Genomic DNA, 21,831 nt, shown 5'->3' with positions numbered 1-21,831 from the left:
GATGAGATTTGCTGGTGTGCGAATCACCATATGTCGGAAGCTGGCTCTGTATATACTATGTCAAAATGAGATATATGGTGCACAAAGTCCAGGGATTCCCCAGAGGCTTAACAGAGGCTCAAGTAGATAATACTAATGCTCTCTTTTGTGGTAGTGTGGTCGAGCAGTTTGGCTTATCAGAGGGTAGCGCAAAGCATTTGTTGTAAACACACAGGCAATAAATGAAGCACACACTCAATGGCTAACTCCAGGCCACTTTTACTTTATTTCTAGAACCACAAGAACCATGAGATTAAAGTTGCAGGTAAGTATCCTACATATATATCAATACCACTTTTTTTCAAATTGGCAAGTTATACTGTTTTTGAATAAATAGCAAATAATCTGTTTTAAAAATTGACACAATGCAATTTTCAGAAACAGTTCTGGGGGAAGAAAAGTTAGCACAGTTTCGAGGTAAGTACAGGACTTACACTTCCAGTGTAAGGGTGTTAGGATGTCCACAGGTTGGGGTTCAAGTTAACCCCAAACGCCCACCACCAGCAACACAGGGTCGGCCAGATGCAGAGGTCAAAGTTGAGGTTGATTTAACATGGGCTCCTAAGGAGACTGGGGCCACTTGGAATCAGGCCTGCTTGCAGATAAGTACTCACATCTTCGGAAAGCAGACCTGGGGGGGTTTAGAGGAGCATCGGGGGGGACACAAGTCAGCACCAAACACACACCCTCAGCGCCGCCGGGGCGGCCGGGTGCAGGGTGCAAACACAGTGTTGGACTCCCAATGCTTTCCTATTTGGGGACCCCGAGGGTCACAAAGATGCTGCAGATGAAGTCAGGGGGTTGGTTCCAGGAAACCAAAGGCTGGTCAAGGAGGAGAGCCACCTGCTGGAAGCTGCTGCACTGAAGGTCGGATTCTCCAAGGCCAGGGGGCTGAAGGTGCTGGGGTACCTTTTGGTGTCAGGAATCTTTGTCCGATTCTGTTGCAGTCAGGGGGGTCCTCCGGATTTAGGCTGCAGGCATCGTTGTGTTGGACAGGAGGGGTCAACCCAGGGTGAGCACTTGCTCAGAATCACCTGGGGAACAGCTCTAGTCAATTGGACCACCTGGACACGGGCCGTGGACGTCAGGTGCAGAGTGGACAGGACTCGCGGATCCAGGGAGGCTCTGGAGTCCTTGGATGGAGTTTCTTCTTGGACAGGGCCACTGTCCACAGGAGTTCTTGGTCATCTGGGATGCAGGTAGTCCTCTTGAGGCTTTTCAGAGGTTACTAATCCTGCAGGATGCCTCACCTTCTTTTAGCACAAGTTTAGAAGCTGGAGACAGGCCGGTAGGGCTGAAGCCAAGGCAATTTGCTCCTTCAGTCTTCTCTGCTGGGGGTCAGCTTAGCAGTCCTTCTTCTTTCTTCTTGTGATGTTGCCAGGAATCTGAGGAGCTAGGTTCAGGGGAACCCTTAAATCCTGGATTTAGGAGTGTTACAGGGGTCAGAGGGCAGTAGCCAATGGCTTCTGTCCCCGAGCGTGACTACACCCTTCCGGTGTCCATTCCCTTTGTGGAGGAGGGCACAGACCTAACCCTATTGGTCCCTGTCCTCCAAACCAAGATGGAGGCTTTTGCAAGGAGGTGGTCACCTCAGCTGTGGACACTTTAGGGGTGGTCGCAGCTGAGGTGGTCACACCTCCTTATTTTCCCTAATTATTCCATTGGACTTCCTGCCAAAAATGGGGCTTTGTCCAATGGGTGGGCATCTCCACTAGTTGGAGTGCCCTGGGGCACTGTAACAGGAGGCCTGAGCCTTTGAGGCTCACCACCAGGTGTTACAGTTTCTGCATGGGGTGTAAAGCACCCAGAGCAGGCTTTGTTTCTGGCCACAGACAGCACAAAGGCTCTCACCCCATGTGGTCAGAAACTCATCCAAAATTTACAGGCTGGCACAGACTGGTCAGTCCTGCACTAGCAATTTGACTAACATACAAGGGGCATCTCTAAGATGCCTTCTGGAGGCATTTTTCATTAAATCCAACACTGACATCAGTGTGGGTTTATTGTGCTGAGATGTTTGATATCAAACTTCCCAGTATTCAGTGAAGCCATTATGGAGTTGTAGAGTTTGTAATGACAAACTCCCAGTCCATATACTGAATATGGCCACACTGCACTTACAATGTCTAAGAATGGCAAATGAAGGTCCAGTTTTGACTTCCTGTGTAAAATGCCTGTTCCCTAATAAGATTAAGTTGGCGTGGGAGCTCTAGCCGGGGGATTGGAAACTAGTCCCCCATATATGAAGTAAAATAATTGGTAAATGGTGAGTTCGCACTTATTTTTATTTTTGTATATAGGCACCTAATTGCCTTAGAAGGTGCTTAAATGTACATTGTTCTGTAAGTAAACGATGTTGCTTAATTTTGTGAGGTAAATTTCTGAGGCATTAGTCGACTATTGTTATCAAACAAGATAGCTCTCACATTTTTGCCTAATACCTAACACTCTAATAGGAGTTTTATTTACATATTTTTCTTTACTCTTTATATTTGCTCTATGTGACACTATATTCCAAATATCTGGTCCCGTGGCAAGCTCTGTGTTTGCAGTAACATTAACCTTAATCACAGAACATATGGGTCTCATCTTTTCACTGAAGCCTTTCAAACATGGGGGCTGTTTTTCTTTACTTTGAAATCCTACAATACTTCATTCATTCTTAGTTCTGAGTTCTCAACTAGATAGTTCATAATAATTATGTTTCAGCACTTTTTACATTTTTCTAATCAGTCCATTAATTTATGAACCAGGCCTTTCAATATTGTTACAAGCACTAATTAATTCACTAAGCAATTTTTTCTATGCTTCATCCCATTTATTGGACATCCGTGTATTTCAATATAGGCAGAATAGTTGCCTGCACGTCCTTTTAAAATGGCGCTTCCTTTTTCGACAATCAACACAAATGATGGACTCCCGGTGCGGAGACCACAACACAAAAGAAGGTTTTACTTAGACTCAAGCGTTCCCAATCATGGCGGCGGCCGAGGACGCGAGTCTTTGTTTTGACAATGAACATAAATGCAGGACTACCGATGTGAGACCAGAACATAAAAGATGGTCTTGTTTTCACTCAAGCACGCCAAATTATGGCGGCGGCCAAGGACGCGATTGAGTTGATTCTTCCAGAATGCTATTAAGCAGTCATTAATCGGGTAAGCTTTAACTGTCCCCGCAATTATCACTATTTCTTGCGATCTTTTCCTGCCTCATGTTATAAGATCAAATTACTATGAGTGCTTAGTTAAAATACGTCTTAGTGCATCTAAAATCTCCGTTAAACTTCAGACTCGCTTTTCATAGGCTGAGTACTCCTTATGTTCTACGCATCATCTATATATTGCACTGTATGCTGAAATTAAAATAGTCTAGAAGCTCGACTAATGCCTCAGAAATGTTTCTCACAAAATTAAGCAACATCGTTTACTTACAGAACTATGTACATTTAAGCACCGTCTAAGGCAATTAGATGCCTATATAAAAAAATACAAATAAGTGGGAACTCACCATTTACCAATTAATGTCTAAGAATGGACTTCGACACTGTAGGGGCATATTGCTCATGCAGCTATGCTCTCACCTGTGGTATAGTGCACCCTGCCTTAGGAGTGTAAGGCCTGCTAGAGGAGTTACTTTCCTATGCCACAGGCAGTGGTTGGTGTGTATGGCACCCTTGGAGGTGTGCCATGTCAACTCTGTCTTTTTCTCCCCACCAGCACACACAAGCTGTAATGGCAGTGTGCATGTGCTTGGTGATGGGTCCCCCAGGGTGGCATGATACATGCTGCAGCCCTTGGGGATCTTCCCTGGCCACAGGGCTCTTGCTGCCATGGGTACCTGACTGTGTGCCAGGGGTGTGCCAATTGTGGGAACAATAATACTGTTTTTTGGGAAAGATCACTGGTGCTGGGGCATGGTTTGCAGGATCCCAGCACACTCTCAGTCAAGTTGGCATCAATAAGGGCACTTTCCTACACCGTAACTGAAAACACATTCAAAATGGCTGCCAATGATATGATGATATGCGTTGTGTTGACGTAGTGCCGCAACCAGAATGCTGTCAGCAGTCACACACTGTGTACTTCCAAAATGGGTCCTGCAATGTGCTGACAAACAATGTAAAATGTGAAGACTCACGTAATTGCAGAGATCTCGAGCAACAACTGCACCAACCTCGAGCAGCAGCTTCCACTGGCATCTCGAGCACTGCACCACAAGTATTTGCTAAAGCTGGTAACAACTCATGTCTCATGCATCCTCCTGATCCGTTGACTTGTGAACAGTTGAATAAAGGTAATCCATAAACACATCATTGAAAGGGTACTCACAGGGATCCGCAAACTCTTGCTTTTCTTCCTCCAATGTCCCTTGGCAGAATGTAGTATGTCCTTCAATGACTTCACATGGTTGAATTAAAAAACATTAAGTTTCACAAAGGTGGCAGAAGATATGCTATGTTAGAGCATAGAAGTAAAAACAAATATAGTTTCCATTGTTGCCAATAACCAAAGGAGAGTAAGTTCTTGGTAGAATAAGTTTACTTCTATTTGAAGGCTATACCCATACCTCCACCTTCAGCAATGTCCATGCTTGAACTGCCTTGCCAAAATTCTAATCATCATCCCACAACACAGATGGAACTCACCCATCACAGCATTCTCTAGTTACCAAGAGATAATAAAAATCACTGGTAACCAGATACCACACGCTTATATGTTAGCCATGAAAGATTTCCAGGGCTGATGATATTGAATGAAAGTGGAGTGATTTTAATTTTCAAAATGGCAGCTACTGAATGATTTAAGCTGATGACTGGAGGATTTCCCACCCACACTCCGGCCCCCCTTCAGTGCTAAGCCTGTTTAAACCTTCATAAAGTATTTCCACAAAAGGTATCAACACCAAACGTGCATCCTTTTTTCAAATACCCCAGGGATTCTAAAGGTATTCAAGGTTCCAGGGTTTGTAGATTCTTTAGGATGAAAGTGAGAAATAGCCAAATATAGCTAAATATAGTTTTTTTGCGGGGGAAATGAGAAAAAGGTGCTGTGAAGAAAGTGTACATTTTTTCTAAAAATGGCAAGAATAAAAAGTTTGCTGTACTAGGATCACCATCTTCCCAACTTTGAGGAACAAGCAGAATTGTATCAAAACACTTTTTACTACAGTTTTTGCATTTTTCCAAAAGGTAGTACATTTTTCCTAAACTTTGTGGTTTCAGCCTGGTTGCAGTTTGTGATGGAAAGAGGTGTGAAACCCATGGGTGATTCCAAAAAGATATAGATTTCTGAAAAGTAGAAAACATTCTAAATTCAGCTGGGGGTCATGTGTAGATCCCTCATGTTTTTCCGAAAGCAACTAACTGTCAAAGGAAAACAATAATGAAAATGAGTAGAAAAAAATAGCCATTTGTGACAATGTTTTCATCTGTAACTTCTTGCCACCATAGCCCATATGCAAAAGCAGTATAGCGTTACATCTGACAGGAGCCACTGGTTATGGTTTTCTACAAAACATGTGACACCCAGTGCCACCAACTCAGCTGCGCCTTACAATGTTTTTTAATTGTATACCATGGTTATTTGTACACCTCTGAATTTGTGGTTACCTATACTATCACGTGATTCAGAGGGTATTTTGCAAAATGTTTAATTTCTTGCATACTGGTTTAGATTTGGAAGATAAATCCATGTCTTCAGTGGAAGCTTGCACACCAATTTTTTGTTGCCAGAGCGGTTGGAAGGAAGTAAAATGCACCTGTGCTGGCTACGGGGCAATGTGAGAAAAGTTAGGTACATGTGGTGAGCTCTAGACAGCTGATTTCATGAACAGCATAGTTGACTAACGAGGCTATCCATCATATGAAATTGGAAGAAAGCAGGCCCAGTGGACAAGACACCCGGATTGTGATAGGGTTGAAGATAGCTTTCCCACTTTTTAGACCATCACCCACGGAAGTTCTCCCCAGGACAGGCAGTCCATTGAGCATAAAGACATATCCCCATTTATTCTGCTGATTTCAGAATCATTCAGAAGGATTTGTGGTACTGATGAAGTTGGTAAAAATCGACTAAATCCACTGAAACATGCATTAACAATTTTAAACCCAGTTTGATGACACCACAGCGGAAGGCTAAGGAAGAACAGACTCTGTTGGTGGGGTGCAAGGATATTTCTGTACTGGGGGTGTAGAGTGTATGAGGTGTGGTATGAATGGGAGGACAAGTGTGAATGTGGGAGAAAGTGGACAAATGGTGGTGTGATATTTTTTAGCCCCTTCGCTGCCAGGCCTTTTCTCCCTCCTATGCCAGGCCTTTTTTTGGCTATTTGGGGCAGTTCGCGCTTAGGCCCTCATACCTTTTTGTCCACATAAGCTAGCCAAGCCAAATCTGTGTCCTTTTTTTCCAGCATCCTAGGGATTCTAGAGGTATGCAGATTTTGTGGGTTCCCCTGAAGGAGGCCAAGAAATTAGCCAAAATACAGTAAAAAATTATTTTTTTAAAACAAATGGGAAAAAGTGTCTGCAGAAGAAGGCTTGTGTTTTTTTTCCTGAAAATGGCATTAACAAAGGGTTTGCGGTACTAAAATCACCAGCTTCCTAGCTTTCAGGAACAGGCAGAATTGAATCAGAAAACCCAATTTTTCAACACAAATATGGCATTTCACTGGGACATACCCCATTTTTAAAAAAATTTGTGCTTTCAGCCTCCTTCCAGTCAGTGACAGAAATGGGCATGAAACCAATGCTGGATCCCAGAAACCTAAACATTTCTGAAAAGTAGACAAAATTCTGAATTCAGCAAGGGGTCATTTGTGTAGATCCTACAAGGGTTTCCTACAGAAAATAACAACTGAAAAAGAAAAATATTGAAATTGAGGTGAAAAAAACATCAATTTTTCTCTACGTTTTACTCTGTAACTTTTTCCTGCAATGTCAGATTTTCGAAAGCAATATACAGTTACGTCTGCTGGACTCCTCTGGTTGCGGAGATATATAGGGCTTGTAGGTTCATCAAGAACCCTAGGTACCCAGAGTCAATAAATTAGCTGCACCCTGCAGTGCGTTTTCATTCTATACCGGATATACAGCAATTCATTTGCTGAAATATAAAGAGTGAAAAACAGCTATCAAGAAAACCTTTGTATTTCCAAAATGGGCACAAGATAAGGTGTTGAGGAGCAGTGGTAATTTGCACATCTCTGAATTCCGGGGTGACCATACTAGCATGTGAATTTCAGGCCATTTCTCAAATAGATGTCTTTTTTACACACTCTCTTATATTTGTAAGGAAAAAATGTAGAGAAAGACAAGGGGCAATAACACTTGTTTTGATAATCTATATTCCCCCAAGTCTCCCTATAAAAATGATACCTCACTTGTGTGGGTAGGCCTAGCGCCCGCGACAGGAAATGCCCCAAAACGCAACATGGACACATCACATTTTTTGAAAGAAAACAGAGGTGTTTTTTGCAAAGTGCCTACCTGTAGATTTTGGCCTCTAGCTCAGCCGGCACCTAGGGAAACCTACCAAACCTGTGCATTTTTTAAAACTAGAGACCTAGGGGAATCCAAGATGGGGTGACTTGTGGGGCTCTGACCAGGTTTTGTTACCCAGAATCCTTTGCAAACCTCAAAATTTGGCCAAAAAAACACATTTTCCTCACATTTCGGTGACAGAAAGTTCTGGAATCTGAGAGGAGGCACAAATTTCCTTCCACCCAGCGTTCCCCCAAGTCTCCTGATAAAAATGATACCTCACTGGTGTGGGTAGGCCTAGTGCCCACAACAGGAACTTCCCCAAAACGCAACATGGACACATCACAATTTTTGACAGAAAACAGAGGTGTTTTTTGCAAAGTGCCTACCTGTAGATTTTGGCTTCTAGCTCAGCCGGCACCTAGGGAAACCTACCAAACCTGTGCATTTATGAAAACTAGAGACCTAGAGGAATCCAAGATGGGGTGACTTGTGGGGCTCTGACCAGGTTCTGTTACACAGAATCCTTTGCAAACTTCAAAATTTGGCTAAAAAAACACATTTTCCACTCATTTCGGTGACAGAAAGTTGTGGAATCTGAGAGGAGCCACAAATTTCCTTCTACCCAGCATTCCCCCATGTCTTCCGATAAAAATGGTACCTCACTTGTGTGGGTAGGCCTAGCGCCCACGAAAGGAAATGGCCCAAAACACAACGTGGACACATCACATTTTTTCATAGAAAACAGTGCCTACCTGTGGATTTTGGCCTCTAGCTCAGCCGGCACCTGGGGAAACCTAGCAAACCAGCGCATTTTTGAAAACTAGAAACCCAGGGGAATCCAAGATGGGGTGACTTGTGGGGCTCTGACCGGGTTCTATTACCCTGAATCCTTTGCAAACTTCAACATTTGGCCAAAAAAACACTTTTTCCTCTCATTTCGGTGACAGAAAGTTCTGGAATCTGAGAGGAGCCACAAATTTCGTTCCACCCAGCGTTTCCCCAAGTCTCTCGATAAAAATGGTACCTCACTTGTGTGGGTAGGCCTAGCGCCCACGAAAGGAAATGGCCCAAAACACAAAGTGGACACATTACATTTTTTCACAGAAAACAGAGGTGTTTTTTGCAAAGTGCCTACCTGTGGATTTTGGCCTCTAGGCAGCCGGCCCCAGGGGGGGCAGGAATGGCCTAAAATAATTTTGTCCCCCCAAACCCCCCTCCCGGGAGCGACCCTTGCCTACGGGATCGCTCCCCGCGTGACATTGGCGCCAAAAAAAATCCCCGGTGCCTAGTGGTTTCTGCCCCCTTTGGGGCAGATTGACCTAAAATTGGCCAATCTGCCCCGAAATGGTCTAAATACAATTTGCCCCCCACGGGAGCGACCCTTGCCTAATGGCCCTTTCCCCATCTCTAAAAAAACAAACAAACAAAAAAAAAAACACAAAAAAAATATTTGCCCTGGCGCCTAGAGGTTTCTGCCCCCCTGGGGGCAGATCGGCCTAATAACAATAGGCCGATCTGCCCCCAGGGGGGGTCAGAAATGGCCTAAAATAAATTTTACCCCTCCCGGGAGCTACCCTTGCCTACGGGATTGCTCCCCTGCGTTGACACCCAAAAAAAAATCCCCGGTGCCCTAAAATCGGCCTATCTGCCCGCAAGGGGGGCAGAAATGGTCTAAATACAATTTGCCCCCCAGGGGAGCAACCCTTGCCTAATGGCCCTTTCCCCATCTCTAAAAAAACAAACAAACAAAAAAAAACACAAACAAAAAATTTGCCCTGGCGCCTAGAGGTTTCTGCCCCCCTGGGGGCAGATCGGCCTAATAACAATAGGCTGATCTGCCCCCGGGGGGGCAGAAATGGCCTAAAATAAATTCCTCCCCCACCCACCCTAGCCCCCCCGGGAGCGTCCCTTGCCTACGGAATCGCTCCCCCTGCGTGACATTGGCGCCACAAAAACAATCCCCGGTGCCTAGTGGTTTCTGCCCCCTTCGGGGGAGATTGACCCAAAATCGGCCAATCTGCCCCCAAGGGGGGCAGAAATGATCTAAATACAATTTGCCCCCCAGGGGAGCGACCCTTGCCTAATGGGTCGCTCCCCATCTCTAAAAAAAAAAAAAAAAAAAAAAATTGGGCCTGGCGCCTAGAGGTTTCTGCCCCCCCTGGGGGCAGATCGGCCTAATAACAATAGGCCGATCTGCCCCCAGGGGAGGCAGAAATGGCCTAAAATAAATTTGCCCCCCCAACCCCCCTCGGGAGCGACCCTTGCCTACGGGGTCGCTCCCCCTGCGTGACATTGGCGCCAAAAAAAAAGTCCCCGGTGCCTAGTGGTTTCTGCCCCCTTGGGGGCAGATTGGCGTAGCAAAAATCGGCCGAAGCAGAAATGGCCTAAATACAATTTTCCCCTCCAGGGGAGCGACCCTTGTCCAAAGGGTCGCTCCCCATCTGTAAAACAAAAAAATCCTCGGTGCCTAGTGGTTTCTGCCCCCTTTGGGGGCAGATCGGCCTAATCAAAATAGGCTGATCTACCCCCCAGGGGGGCAGAAATGGCCTAAAATAATCCCCCCCCCCCCCCCAGGGGAGCGACCCTTGCCTAAGGGGTCGCTCCCCTTGCGTGAAATTCACGAAAACAAAAAAAACTCCCTGGTGTCTAGTGGTTTCTGCCCCCCTTGGGGCCAGATTGGCCTCATCAAAATAGGCCAATCTGCCCCCAAGGGGGGCAGAAATGGCCTAAATATAATTTGACTAAGGGGTCGCTCTCCACCTAAAAAAAAAATGATCCCTGGTGCCTAGAGGTTTCTGGCCCCCTAGTCGGCCTAATAATAGGCCGATCTGCCCCCAGGGGGGGCAGAAAAGGCATTCCAAAAAAATGCCCCCCCTGGGAGCGACCCTTCCCAGAGGGGTCGCTCCCTTATGTCCATTTGAAAAAAAAAAAAAAAATCCTGGGGTCTAGTGGGGTTTCAAAAGCCGGATAGCAAGCAATCCAGCTTTTGAAACGCTGGGAGAGACTTCAAAGGGAATGAAGTACATTTCCTTGCCTTTGAAGCCTCTCCGGGCCTCCCCCACGTGATCGAAAGAGAAATGCTGAGCATTTCTCTTTCGATCACGCTGGAAGCTGAGTTTCCAGCGCGATGGGGGAGGCCCTGTGACAATTCAGCTCGCGTGCTGACGTCACAGGGGGGTTAGGGGGGGGGGGGGGGGGTCGGGGGTGGAAGGGGAAGGGCTTCCCCTTCCATCCCTGCCTTGAGGGGGTAGGTGGGGAGCACAGGGGGGGAGCGCTAGAGCTCCCCCCGTTCCCGTGCCTTGGACGAGGTGACCTCGTCCAAGGCACACGGGAACCGGTGCACCCAAGGCACCCAACTGGTTAAAAAATCATTGAAATTGTACTCTGTTTTTGTAATTTTCTCATAATATTTGTAAGAAGAAGTTACACATACGTTTATGTTTTGTGAAAGTATGAAAGTAAGACAATATATGAAATACAGAAATGTTTAAAAATTAGATACATTTTATGAAAATGGTAAAAGAAATGTAAAAAACAAAAAAGTAATTTTCCTATGAAATGATATTTCGGTCTTTTCCACCTAGGATTTATTTTCACTGAAAGGTTAATACAGGTCAAGAGGGATCGTTTGTAATTTTTGTTGATTATCCCCTGTTCCCGTACCTGTAAATGGGCTGAATCTTTGCGGGTTCCCCTTTCTTTGTGTAAGTTGATCCATTCCTGTCACAGTCAGTAGGCACAGCCACATGAGTATGATAGCATTTTAATGGGATAAGTGGAGGAAGGCTGGGTGGTAGGTATTTTGTGGATCCTGTGGATTCTGGAAGATTACATCAGAGAAATGCAAGAACATGCATGGTTTTAAGCAAAGTTTGAGGTTTGCATGGCACTGTGGGTAAGAAAATGTTGTGGGGTCCACACGAGGTACACCACCATTGAGTTCTTAGGTGTCTAGTTTTCAGAAATGTCTGGGTTCGGTAGGTTTTCCCCGGTGGCAGCCAACTCAAGCCCAAAAAGTGCAGCCAATGACCATGGTAAGTGGGACAATATGGTCCTATATGTAAAACAGCACCCAAAAGAATCAAAACTTCCACTTGCTTGTTATTGAGATGGGCATGGTTTAGGCTCCGGGGAGCACAAAGACTATTGAGCCTTTAGGAGTGAGAGTGGGGCATGATGTCAAGGTGGGATTAGACTCCACCCCATTATTTTATAAAAAATATTCCTACCAACCAATGGGTGTTCTGCCTTCGACTGCAAGGTAAATTGGGGCAAACACCTTCTGTACCCCTAGGGAGACTGGTTTTGCTCCTTTTTGGGCGGGTTATGGCCCAATGCCATGGTGGCACACCTGCATCCCTTTCCTCTGCCCAAAAGTGCATTCTCTGTTGTCTAGTGGGTTTTCTAGTGGCCCAGGGGCAACACTCCCAATCAGGAAAAGTCTTTTATCTGCCCTAGAGGGGTAGAAGGACTCTATTGTCTCTCCCAGATTGTTGATCAATGGCAGGGTAGGTTGCTTCTATCCTTTTGTATGTTCTGGTTAAACCTTGATAAAGTATTAGAGTTTAAGGGTGAGGTGAGCATTTGCGAAATCCACCTTTTGCTTCTATTTTTGAACAAAACCATTGGTGAATGGTATCCCATCTACTAGGTTAAAGAGGACACTTAACTGATCTGCTGTTGTGTTCATGTATATAGGCTCGCTTACCCAATGCTGTGGAAAGGCTGGGGGTCAATTAATCTCTCTAACCACTGTTCCTTATGTGTGCACACTGTCCAAGCTCTTACTGAGATTACAATGCTTCAAATTATTGTTAGAATGAGAGATGACTTTAAACCACAGTGCTGGGCTTAGTTTAAACTCCATTTTTAACCACACACGTCGGGGAGGACATCAGTCCATCTAAATTAACCTCTGTACTAGATCTCCTTCTATAAAAATTACGCCAATACATTCCCATAATTCTACATATGTGATATCGAATTCAATAATTGAGTAACGGTAGAGAACAGTACAAATACAATGTATCACTTTATTTCTTAACGAGTCAGAGTCTTCATAGGCGCCTCGACAGAGCTTCTGAACATTGAGCATTTATATGTCCAAAGTGTGCCCCTTCCAGTCCCAGCAATATGCATATTTTTGTAGTCTGCAGAAAGAACGAAAAGGACGTCTATTAGGGTTTGTCATTGGAAACACCTCCCTATAGGTGTGGATGGTTTTATTAGGATATATTTTTGAGAAAATCTGGAATCTAAGAGTTCTGTCTGCAATATTACTAATTTGATTGAAAGGGTGCCCGTTACTGACTACGCGGTGAATACGGTCTGTGGCCTGAATGGGAGCCCCCAATATAACCTTTGGCTGGGTACGTATTACATTTCCAACCGGTTTAACTTCAGGTCATTCATTTAGTTCAACTTCTTATAGGATCCTTTTGGTACACCTTAAGGGTGACTATTTAGTGCAACTCCAGTAAACACGCTTTCTTGCTCGTCAGTTGTACGTTTCCTAATTACTTCATGCGTCAAGTCCGTCAGCCAAGTGTGATTATCTTTCTTTTGTAATGACGACCCACACTCCCCGAACTTCGATCAGCTAAATATGCCATCTTCCCTTCTGCCCAGGCGGAGAGTTTATTTCTTCAGTAAAATATGGGATCCATGTTGGTATTAGTTTGAGAATTATTGTATATGTTGCTGGGGTAGGTAATCATGGAAGAGCATTCATAACACATAAATTGTACTAAATTAATATACATAATCTACCTTTTCGTACAGTACCAGTGTAATCCCTAGTAAACCCTCTGTGCAGAATCCTAACACTACCCTGTGGGGAAAGAGCTTTATAAAATCAGCAAACAAATAGCAAACGTACTGTGCTGGATTTTTCACAATTAATATTATCTTCTTCCACTGGTGGTACATAGATGCTGTGCTCTACATTGACAGAGGCTGTGCTTATAGAGTACACCCTCTGTCTATGTACCACCAGTGGCAGAGGCTCTGCCAAGAAATCTACTCTCCACTCCCCAAGTGTAGAGAATCATCTTTAGTGTGAACTAACCTCTCTGCTACTTGCAACAAGCATCCTCCTGGTCAGGCTCTTCCGTTAAATTCAATTTGAAAACCAAGTCCCAGTGAGGAAATTTGCCCTGTGGTACCTGAGTCCAATTCACAAGGCACTCAAGTTGTCCAAGCAGTCCAGTACCCTCTCTCTACTGATATTACTGCGCATAACAACCAGCTTCGAGTAAAAGAAAGAGAATTCCAGCTATCCACCTCGGGAACTAACTTGCCGCTCAATTTGCTGTCTAAATTTGCAGTTGCACGGCTCTTACCTCACATCAATAAATGATGCGAGGCCTACCTCCTTGGCCTCCACGAAGCTCCAACCACTAACAGTCACCAATGCGGCCCTCGGCAAGCAACTAGCCTCAAAGATCAGAAGTGCCCCCGAAAGCCTCTGTAAGCTGACTTTCACCCTAAATACTAATTGAGGGAGCAATCTTATATAATCAATAGAGGTTCAATGCTCCTCATGACTCAGGAAAATAGTAGAATATGAAAAAAATGGTGCTAAAGTGGAGTGGGAGAATTTGGAAATGGTTCTTGGGGTATCCATTGTCACCTATGGAATGGTAATTGCAATGTAAATGTAGGGTACTTGTCAGTAGAGAAGAACCTGCCAGATATAATTAAATTCTGGGTTTGATGGGGACTGCTTCATGAAGGGATTGCAAACAGGAACTACATAGTTCTCCTTTCAAAGGAGAATATTTATTCAAAATAAATTATCATAGAAAGAAGGGCAGGACAGCTAGAGGGTCGTGTGTTTAGACTCCTTGTTTTTGAGCCCCTTCAGTAATTATAGGAGAACTGGTGGTCCACCAAGGGTTCAGACACAGGTAACTCATCACCATCATCAGCAGATGGTGGTCCACCAAGGGTTCAGACACGGGTAACACATCACCATTATCAGCAGAAGGTGGTCCACCAAGGGTTTAGGCACGAGTAACTTATCACCATCATCAGCAGATGGTGGTCGACCAAAGGTTTAGGCACGGGTAGCTCATTACCAACATCAGTAGATGGCACAAGAAACACACCCATAGTGTAATTCTTGCTTTGGGAGTGCTCCTTCACAGACACAAGGACGAACCTTAGGTGATGTTATTGCCAGCTGTATTACCAGTAGTAGTAGTCCATGTTGTAAATTATTTAAACATGGGTGGTGTCATTGTGCTTTTTTGTCTCTTCTCAAAGAGGTGTATTTCCTCATGACGAAAAAGCACGATTACATAACCCTTGGCAGTGAGGCTGCTAGTGTCACTGTTAAAACTCTAGTAAGTATGAGTCCAGACGCTTTCACTGCCAGTGGTCGATAATTGTTAGTAACACAATGTTGGTGGTGGAAGAGGAAACTCTGCACATAATAAGAACATACTTTTGCTTGGATTATTCAGAGCATGGTCAAGGGGCTCTAAGGAGAGGGCTCCCGCAGACACCCCGAGTGTAGAGGAGTCCTTAGGGATCTGCACCTTTCATCAGGGATGACATGACATGCCCTTTAGTGACGGGGTGATCACACTGCTTTCCTTTTCTTGTAGATGTGTTGATGCTTGGTGTTCTGTAGACAGCTGGATGAGATTGGCTGAGTGTGCAACAAATAGTCCCCTCAATGCTTTTTAATGTCCTCCCGGCTGATGGGTTATTTCAAAATGTAATCAATTTGTGCCCATGAATTAACATCCAGTATTAACACTGACAGCCAGCCTCTGCAAGCAGTTAAGGGCCTATAAACCAGACTTCCTTCGGGTGATGGGGACCCAAACCGGAATCTCATTGGCTGAACTGAGTGTTTTACAGAAAACAAACAGCTCTAATACACGAATGGAGCAAAGAACAGTCATTTTCTTAACTACATTAATTACCAATCAGAAAAAAGTCGTTTAAATTAGGCCAGTGCTAAAATGCAGATTTGTTTGTGTCTTAGAAGTTGGGAGAATAAAGCATCTACATAAAAAACTGCTGCAATCCAGCGCAGGCTTTCATATGGTAAATGTGGCCTCTTGGGTGCTGCTCCACATAAGCCTTACTGTAGCAGAACAGCTGGTGTTCTTGTGCGTCACAAGATGTCCAGATACTTAACTGCCACCTTCTCAAGGGAGCTAGCAATGGCTTTCCGTGGATAGGAGGCAACGATACAGTATACCTCAAATGTCTTGGAGCCGGCAGACTGGATGTTGTTAAACCGCTCCTCTTTATCTCATAATCCAGTGCCATCTGTTTTTTTAGCCATGCCTTATTTAAAAGCAAATATCAAAAACCAAAGGGAAAAAAGAATGACAAAATAATGACACCCGATATTTTGATACTGAAAAACGACACGACGCAGTGCATTTCAAACATGACAAAAGGCGGATAGAACGTGGGCTTCTATCGTGTACCATACCAATTCAAATGAAGGTACATGATGAAGTTGGGCATGTGCAATCTTTTCAAGTTTCAAGGCAGGGTATAAAATGTATTTTTGCAAAATATTACAGATTCACTTCACTTACTATTCAAGAGATAGCTACAATTATCAATCATCTCCATCACCACGTTGCTGTTCATTGCTCGACCTCAGATGCACGTAGACATAGAGAAATTGCTATGACCCGTGCTGGAGGGTAATGTGTCAACGCAACGTCCAAAACTTTGCCGCTAAACGTACGTACTACACAAAAATATTTATAAATCTACACGGTTTGCAATTTGAAGTACATTTCCATTCATGCAGTCACACCTATTGCCCGAAGACATTTGTAAAAGAAAGAAAGGTGGTGCAAGTTGACAAGTATAAAGCAACAACTAGTATATGTCCTTAAAAAAGTAAATGAAAGAAGACTGCAACAGAGATTGTGGGACCGGGCCCTTTCTGTAGAGTGATAGTGCGATGAAAGGATAGTGTTTTTCACCGTGGAAATTTGGTCCAAAGTCTAAAGTCCGCTGTATTTTCTTGGTTAGGTCTTTATCCTGTAATGAGGCTTAAAGCATCAAATATATTAACATATCAATGACAGTGAAGCATGATTTTCAGCCACGGTCACAACAAAGAGGAGTATATTTTGAAACCATTAAGGTTTATTAGTACATTAGTAAAGTTACAGTTTCGAATCAAATCAGTTTAGTCAAAAATCATCAATCACCTGAATACAACATATGTGAATATAGTCCAGACAAGTCAAAAAGAAAATGCAAAGTCAGGTCATTTCAAAACTAAACAGGCAAATGAAAACAGATTTTGTTTCTGTTTGACGTGACCCTTTTTGCAGGGTCATCCCCAATCTTTTTGCCTCCTTCCTCCCATTTGTGTTGGCTTTAGGACTCTGTGCACGTTACTAATGCTAACCAGTGCTAAAGTGCATATGCTGTCTGTGTAAATTGCATTGTTGATTGGTTTATCCATGATTGGCATATTTGATTTACTAGTAAGTCCCAAGTAAAGTGCACTAGAGGTGCCTAGGGCCTGTAAATCAAATGCTACTAGTGGGCCTGCATCACTGGTTGTGCCACCCACATTAGTAGCCCTGTAAACATGGCTCAGACCTGTCACTGCAGTGTCTGTGTGTGCAGTCTTGCACTGCCAATTCAACCTGGCAAGTATACCCACTTGCCAGGCATAAACCTTCCGTTTTTATGGTCGAGCGCAAAGCGCTCCGCCCCTGGTGTAATCTCTCTGTGGGCTTTTACCCACTCCAATGTCAAGCCCATCCATTTGGTAGGTTCGTCTGCTTGCCTTTTAAAATTCGCTTGATTTTATTAGTGAAAAGCATGCATACATCACGCCTCTTCCAGTGCTTAGCCCTCCCCGAGGGCACTAGGCAAATACTGAAAACATACGAGGCTCCATGTTTGCCGTATGGTTTCTGTACTATTTTTTCTCTTTATTACGTAGGCAGAGCGATCTTCCTGGGCAGAAGTCGAGCTCTTAGCATGACATCGACCCTGTCACATGGATAATTGCACTTTTGCTATTTTATGGATATTTGCACTCTTGCCGGTTACATGGATAATTGCACTTTTGCCAATACGTTTCACGGCGAGTGGGCCTCTGTTTCCTTTTGTGTGTTTGCTTCACGCTCATGGCGGCTGTCGGCTCGCTTATGTGAAACTGTTTTACTTTTCAGTTTTTATGGCAGGAAAAGTCCTGTTAGGAGTTTACAACGCTAATAGCTTTAACTCGAGTAAACGTGATACACATTGCATTGCAAATGCTTGTGAAATACATTCTATCCGAGTCCCATTGTTTTATAAGGCACTAGTCTGCTGAGTAAAAATGAAACAAATAAAGATGTTTACCTTTAGATGCAGATGGTTCCCCTCAGGAAGGTGCTTTGGATGAGTATGGGCCCCTCAGGAAGGCGCTGTGCTGTACCCAGTTCAGAGGTCCTTTTTCCCTTTGAGGAGGAAGTGGTTTAAACATGTTCTTCAGGGAAGCGCGTTATAAACAGAAAATGTTTGAACGTTATTCATATGCAAATGCAGTGAACATAGCAGTCTGACGACCCAGCACGAAGGGTTGTATGTCACCACCGTTTCTCCAGCTGTGATGCGTCGATCTCCCAGCTGCAATGCAGGTGGAGCGTGGAGTTTAGCCACGAAGCGGCCGGTGCTTCGTTTATAAGCCGCTTTCAGATGGTGCGTCGCAAATTTCCCCGCACGGCATTCTGTGCATGGATTTTCAGCTCTTGGTCTGCCAACTTCACCTTTCAAGGGCCCAGGGAGTGGAGAGAGCACCACATGGCAAGGCAGGAGTCTCAGCAGAGAGTCCAGGTGCTGGCAGAGAAAGTCTTTGATGGCCCTCAAGAAATCAAAAATATTGGGTTCTGGGTCTACTACTTCTACCTCCGTCTGCCTTTGAAGTTGGTAAACTGCTAAGGACAGTCTCTCTTGTTTACAGGATCCTGCCTTGCCCAGGCCAGGCCCCAGACACACACCCAGGGGGCTGGAGACTGCATTGTGAGAGGGCAGGCACATCCTATTGAGGTGTAAGTGACCACTCCCCCCTCCACTCTAGCACAGATGGATCATCAGGATATGCAGGCTACACCCCAGCTCCCTTTGTCTCACCGTCTAGAGGGGATTCACAAACAGCCCAACTGTCAAACTGACCCAGACAGGGATTGCACAAACAGGCAGAGTCACAGAATGGTTTGGGGGTGCTCCTGAAAAGAATGCTCTAGGTATTTTCCAACCAGGTGAGGTGGGAAAGAATTGCAGTGTCTCAGGTAGGTTCCTAATGGAGTGGTATGGGTGAGGGATCTCATGTCCAGTCTCAGAGGAGAGGGAATGGGGGTGGGCTGAGTCCCAGAATGCCAGACATCCAGTCCCAGGTCCTGGAGGGTTCCATGAGTGAACGCCAGGAGGGGAGCCAAGCCTGTACGTAGGGCCATCTGCTGAGGAAGATCCCATAGTGTAAGGAGAACATGTGTGGGCGATGGCTGTAGCCAGCGTCCCACCAGTTCTGGTGTCTGGCAGTACCACTCCTAGTGAGGAGGTGCAGAAGTCCAGACAGAGGGTTGAGAGGGGGGTTGCGGGCCGATGTGGAGAACCTGGAGGCTTAGGGGTTAGCTCAGAGTTCAGAGCCCCCCAGGAATTACCTTGGTGATACCATTTCTGGGCTGGGGGAGACCCAGGCTCTGCCAGGTGGGCAGAGGTCAGGGGACCAGCGCTAGCCAGACTCTTGAGTTGCCCTTAGGGAAGGTGTTTCCTTGGTGGGGGGTAGGTGTACCCCCCTAGGAAGTTCTGGCTTGCCAGGCAGTGGGCCAGCCTGAGGGTGGTGACTCTGCATTGGATGGTCAGGTTCAGAGGTATGCTCTGACCTTATGGGGGTAGATGTGCTCCCCAGGAAGTCCTGGATTGCCAGGAAATGGGCCAGTCTGACGGTGCAGACCCTAGGATGGAGAGTCAGGTGCAAGGGGAAAACCCTGACATGAAGGGGGGGTGGTTTGCCCAATCATCCCCCGGTGTTACTTCTAGGGGTAGTCTCAATGGTGGGGGGTTGCAAAACCCTGGGAGTAGGGGCAGGGGAGGGAGAGACTCAACCCTGACCTCAGTTCAATGCAAGGGTACAGACCCTGGGTTGAAGGGCCAGGTTTTGGGTGTCCCCCATGACCCAGACAGAGGGGATGCTGTTAAAAGTGCCCCAACCATGTTGGATTCTGGGAGGGTCACTCCTAGTGGGGGGTGTAGGACCTCAGAAAGGAGAGTATGGGAAGAAAGCCTCCCCTCTGACCCTGGTCCAACCTGAGGGTACAGACCCCATGTTGGAAGATCAGTTGCAGGTTAATTGCCCCCCTCAGAATCCAGAATTGTCAGGGCTACTTCTTTAAGTACCTGGATACATTTCTGGATTCTAGGGCGGTCATTCCAAGTGTGTGGGGGGGGGGTGCAGGACCCCAGAAGGAAGGGTAGGGGGAAAGGAGCCTCACCCCTGACCCTGGTCCAACCTGAGGGTGCAGAAAGAAGCCTCACCCCTGATCCTGGTCCAACCTGAGGGTACAGACCCCAGGATGGACGACCATTTGCAGGTTTACACCTCTGCACTGGTGGGGGAATTGTACAGGGCTGCATCCACAAGCAGCCTGACAATTCTGGACTTTGGGAGTACCACTCCTACAGGGGGAATACGGAGACCCAGAGGGGAGGACCAGTGTCAGGCTGTCACCCCTGACCTGGTGGAAGGGAGAGTGGTCAAAGGATGCCAGGCACCTGGGGCTACTGCCCCCCACTCTCCACAGTCACAGTGGTTGGAGAGCCTTGACAGGCATGGAGCCTAGCTCTCATCCCTGACAGCTGTCATGGCCACTGGGGCTTGCTGTCGTGGTGAACAGAGTTGCCCCTGGGGGGAGGACAGGAGTCACACCGGGGGGGGTAGAGTGGGCCACACCACCGTATTGGCCATGGTGGTAATGTCTGCCCCCGGGATACATCTGTGAGCAAGGTAAGGTTAGGTGCTGCACAGATGGTATCTGCAGATTAGAAGTGTTCCCCATCGCTTAGTTTAGTGGGCCCTGAGAGTATGGACAGAGGGATCCAACTGGAGTCAGGAAGGTGTAGAACTGGAGCATGCCCCTGCTGTTGTGGGCCTGGGTCCCTGTTCTATCGCCCCAATCAGGGAAGTCCATCAAGGTGTTGATTGATTCCCCCTGGCTTTAGGCTGGTGGGAGGGTGTGTTGGACCTCATCCTCTTATTCTTGACAGACTCAATCAGCCTACTCAGGACCTATTGCTCAACTGTCATAACCTCACACTCCCATTCCCCTATGAACCACACCTGTAGATCCAAGATCAGGCAGCTAAGTATGAGAACATTACATCTATGGTCATGTCAGCTCCCCTAGATAGATCGCACCAATCAACCCGGGACCTATTGGGCAATTGTGATAGTGACGCTCCTCCCCCTTACCAACATCACCTGCCAAATCAAAATCTGGTAGCGAATCCTGCGAATATCACATCTGTGGACAGGGCAGTTCCCCAAAGCGATGGGGTGTGATATGTTCTCTTTTATCGAGGAACATGACCTATGTATTTTTTAGGAGACATGGTTGATTGATCCACTTTTTAAGACTGGTCACTTAAATGTTTATATTCCTACTCTTCCAAGTACCACGGGTAGACCTTCTGGTGGCTTAACTATCTGGGCCAGAACATCATTAAATTGTCATATATCACAGCTATCCGTCAATTCCCCTGACTTATTCGGTCTTCGGCTATCATTTGGGACAAAAGCAGTTGTGATCATTTTTAACATCTGCACTAGAGAGGTCAGGGGGGGCGGGCTTCTGAAACCCTTTGTGTCCTGGAAACCTTTCTGCGGAATTGTCCCCGGCATTATAAAATCATTGTGGCAGGTGATTTCAATGTCACGCTTGAACCTCTCAACTGGGATGATCTTGGGTTTACTCATGAGGAGGATGGGGCATGGTCTATTCTCGCCTTGGACATTCCGCCCATCTAAAGGTGGTAGCAAGTTGCTGTTTGGGCAAAGTCTTTGACTATTGAATTTGGGCTGAGGACACTCAATGGCAGGACTTAATCTGATACAAAGGGTTGCCACACTTATAACAAGGTCAACCACACTAGCAGAATTGACTACTCGACATAAGATTGTAGCCCCTAGTCATCGATATGACGGTTATTGAGAGATCTCAGAGCGATCATAACCTACTCTCAGTTCATATGTTTGCGCTGTGCAATCATATGTTTATGATTAATAGCCAAGCAACAGCACCCATGGGAATTGGTTTGGTTAATGA

The 21,831-nt window shown here is 45.7% G+C and overlaps 1 long non-coding RNA gene across 1 annotated transcript in view; it reads right to left on the bottom strand.

Annotated features, from left to right (window-relative positions):
• Positions 1-21,831, bottom strand: part of LOC138283134 (uncharacterized) — a 100,541-nt gene that overhangs the window by 28,226 nt on the left and 50,484 nt on the right. The window contains exon 2 of the long non-coding RNA XR_011201111.1: positions 17,870-17,967. This is a non-coding gene — a long non-coding RNA (uncharacterized lncRNA). The remainder of the gene's footprint in view (positions 1-17,869; positions 17,968-21,831) is intronic.

Source organism: Pleurodeles waltl, chromosome 1_1, assembly GCF_031143425.1.
Source record: "Pleurodeles waltl isolate 20211129_DDA chromosome 1_1, aPleWal1.hap1.20221129, whole genome shotgun sequence".
NCBI classification, from domain to species: Eukaryota; Metazoa; Chordata; class Amphibia; order Caudata; family Salamandridae; genus Pleurodeles; species Pleurodeles waltl.
Note: the sequence above shows the minus strand (reverse complement) of the source record. Positions and strands in the feature narration are given on the sequence as shown.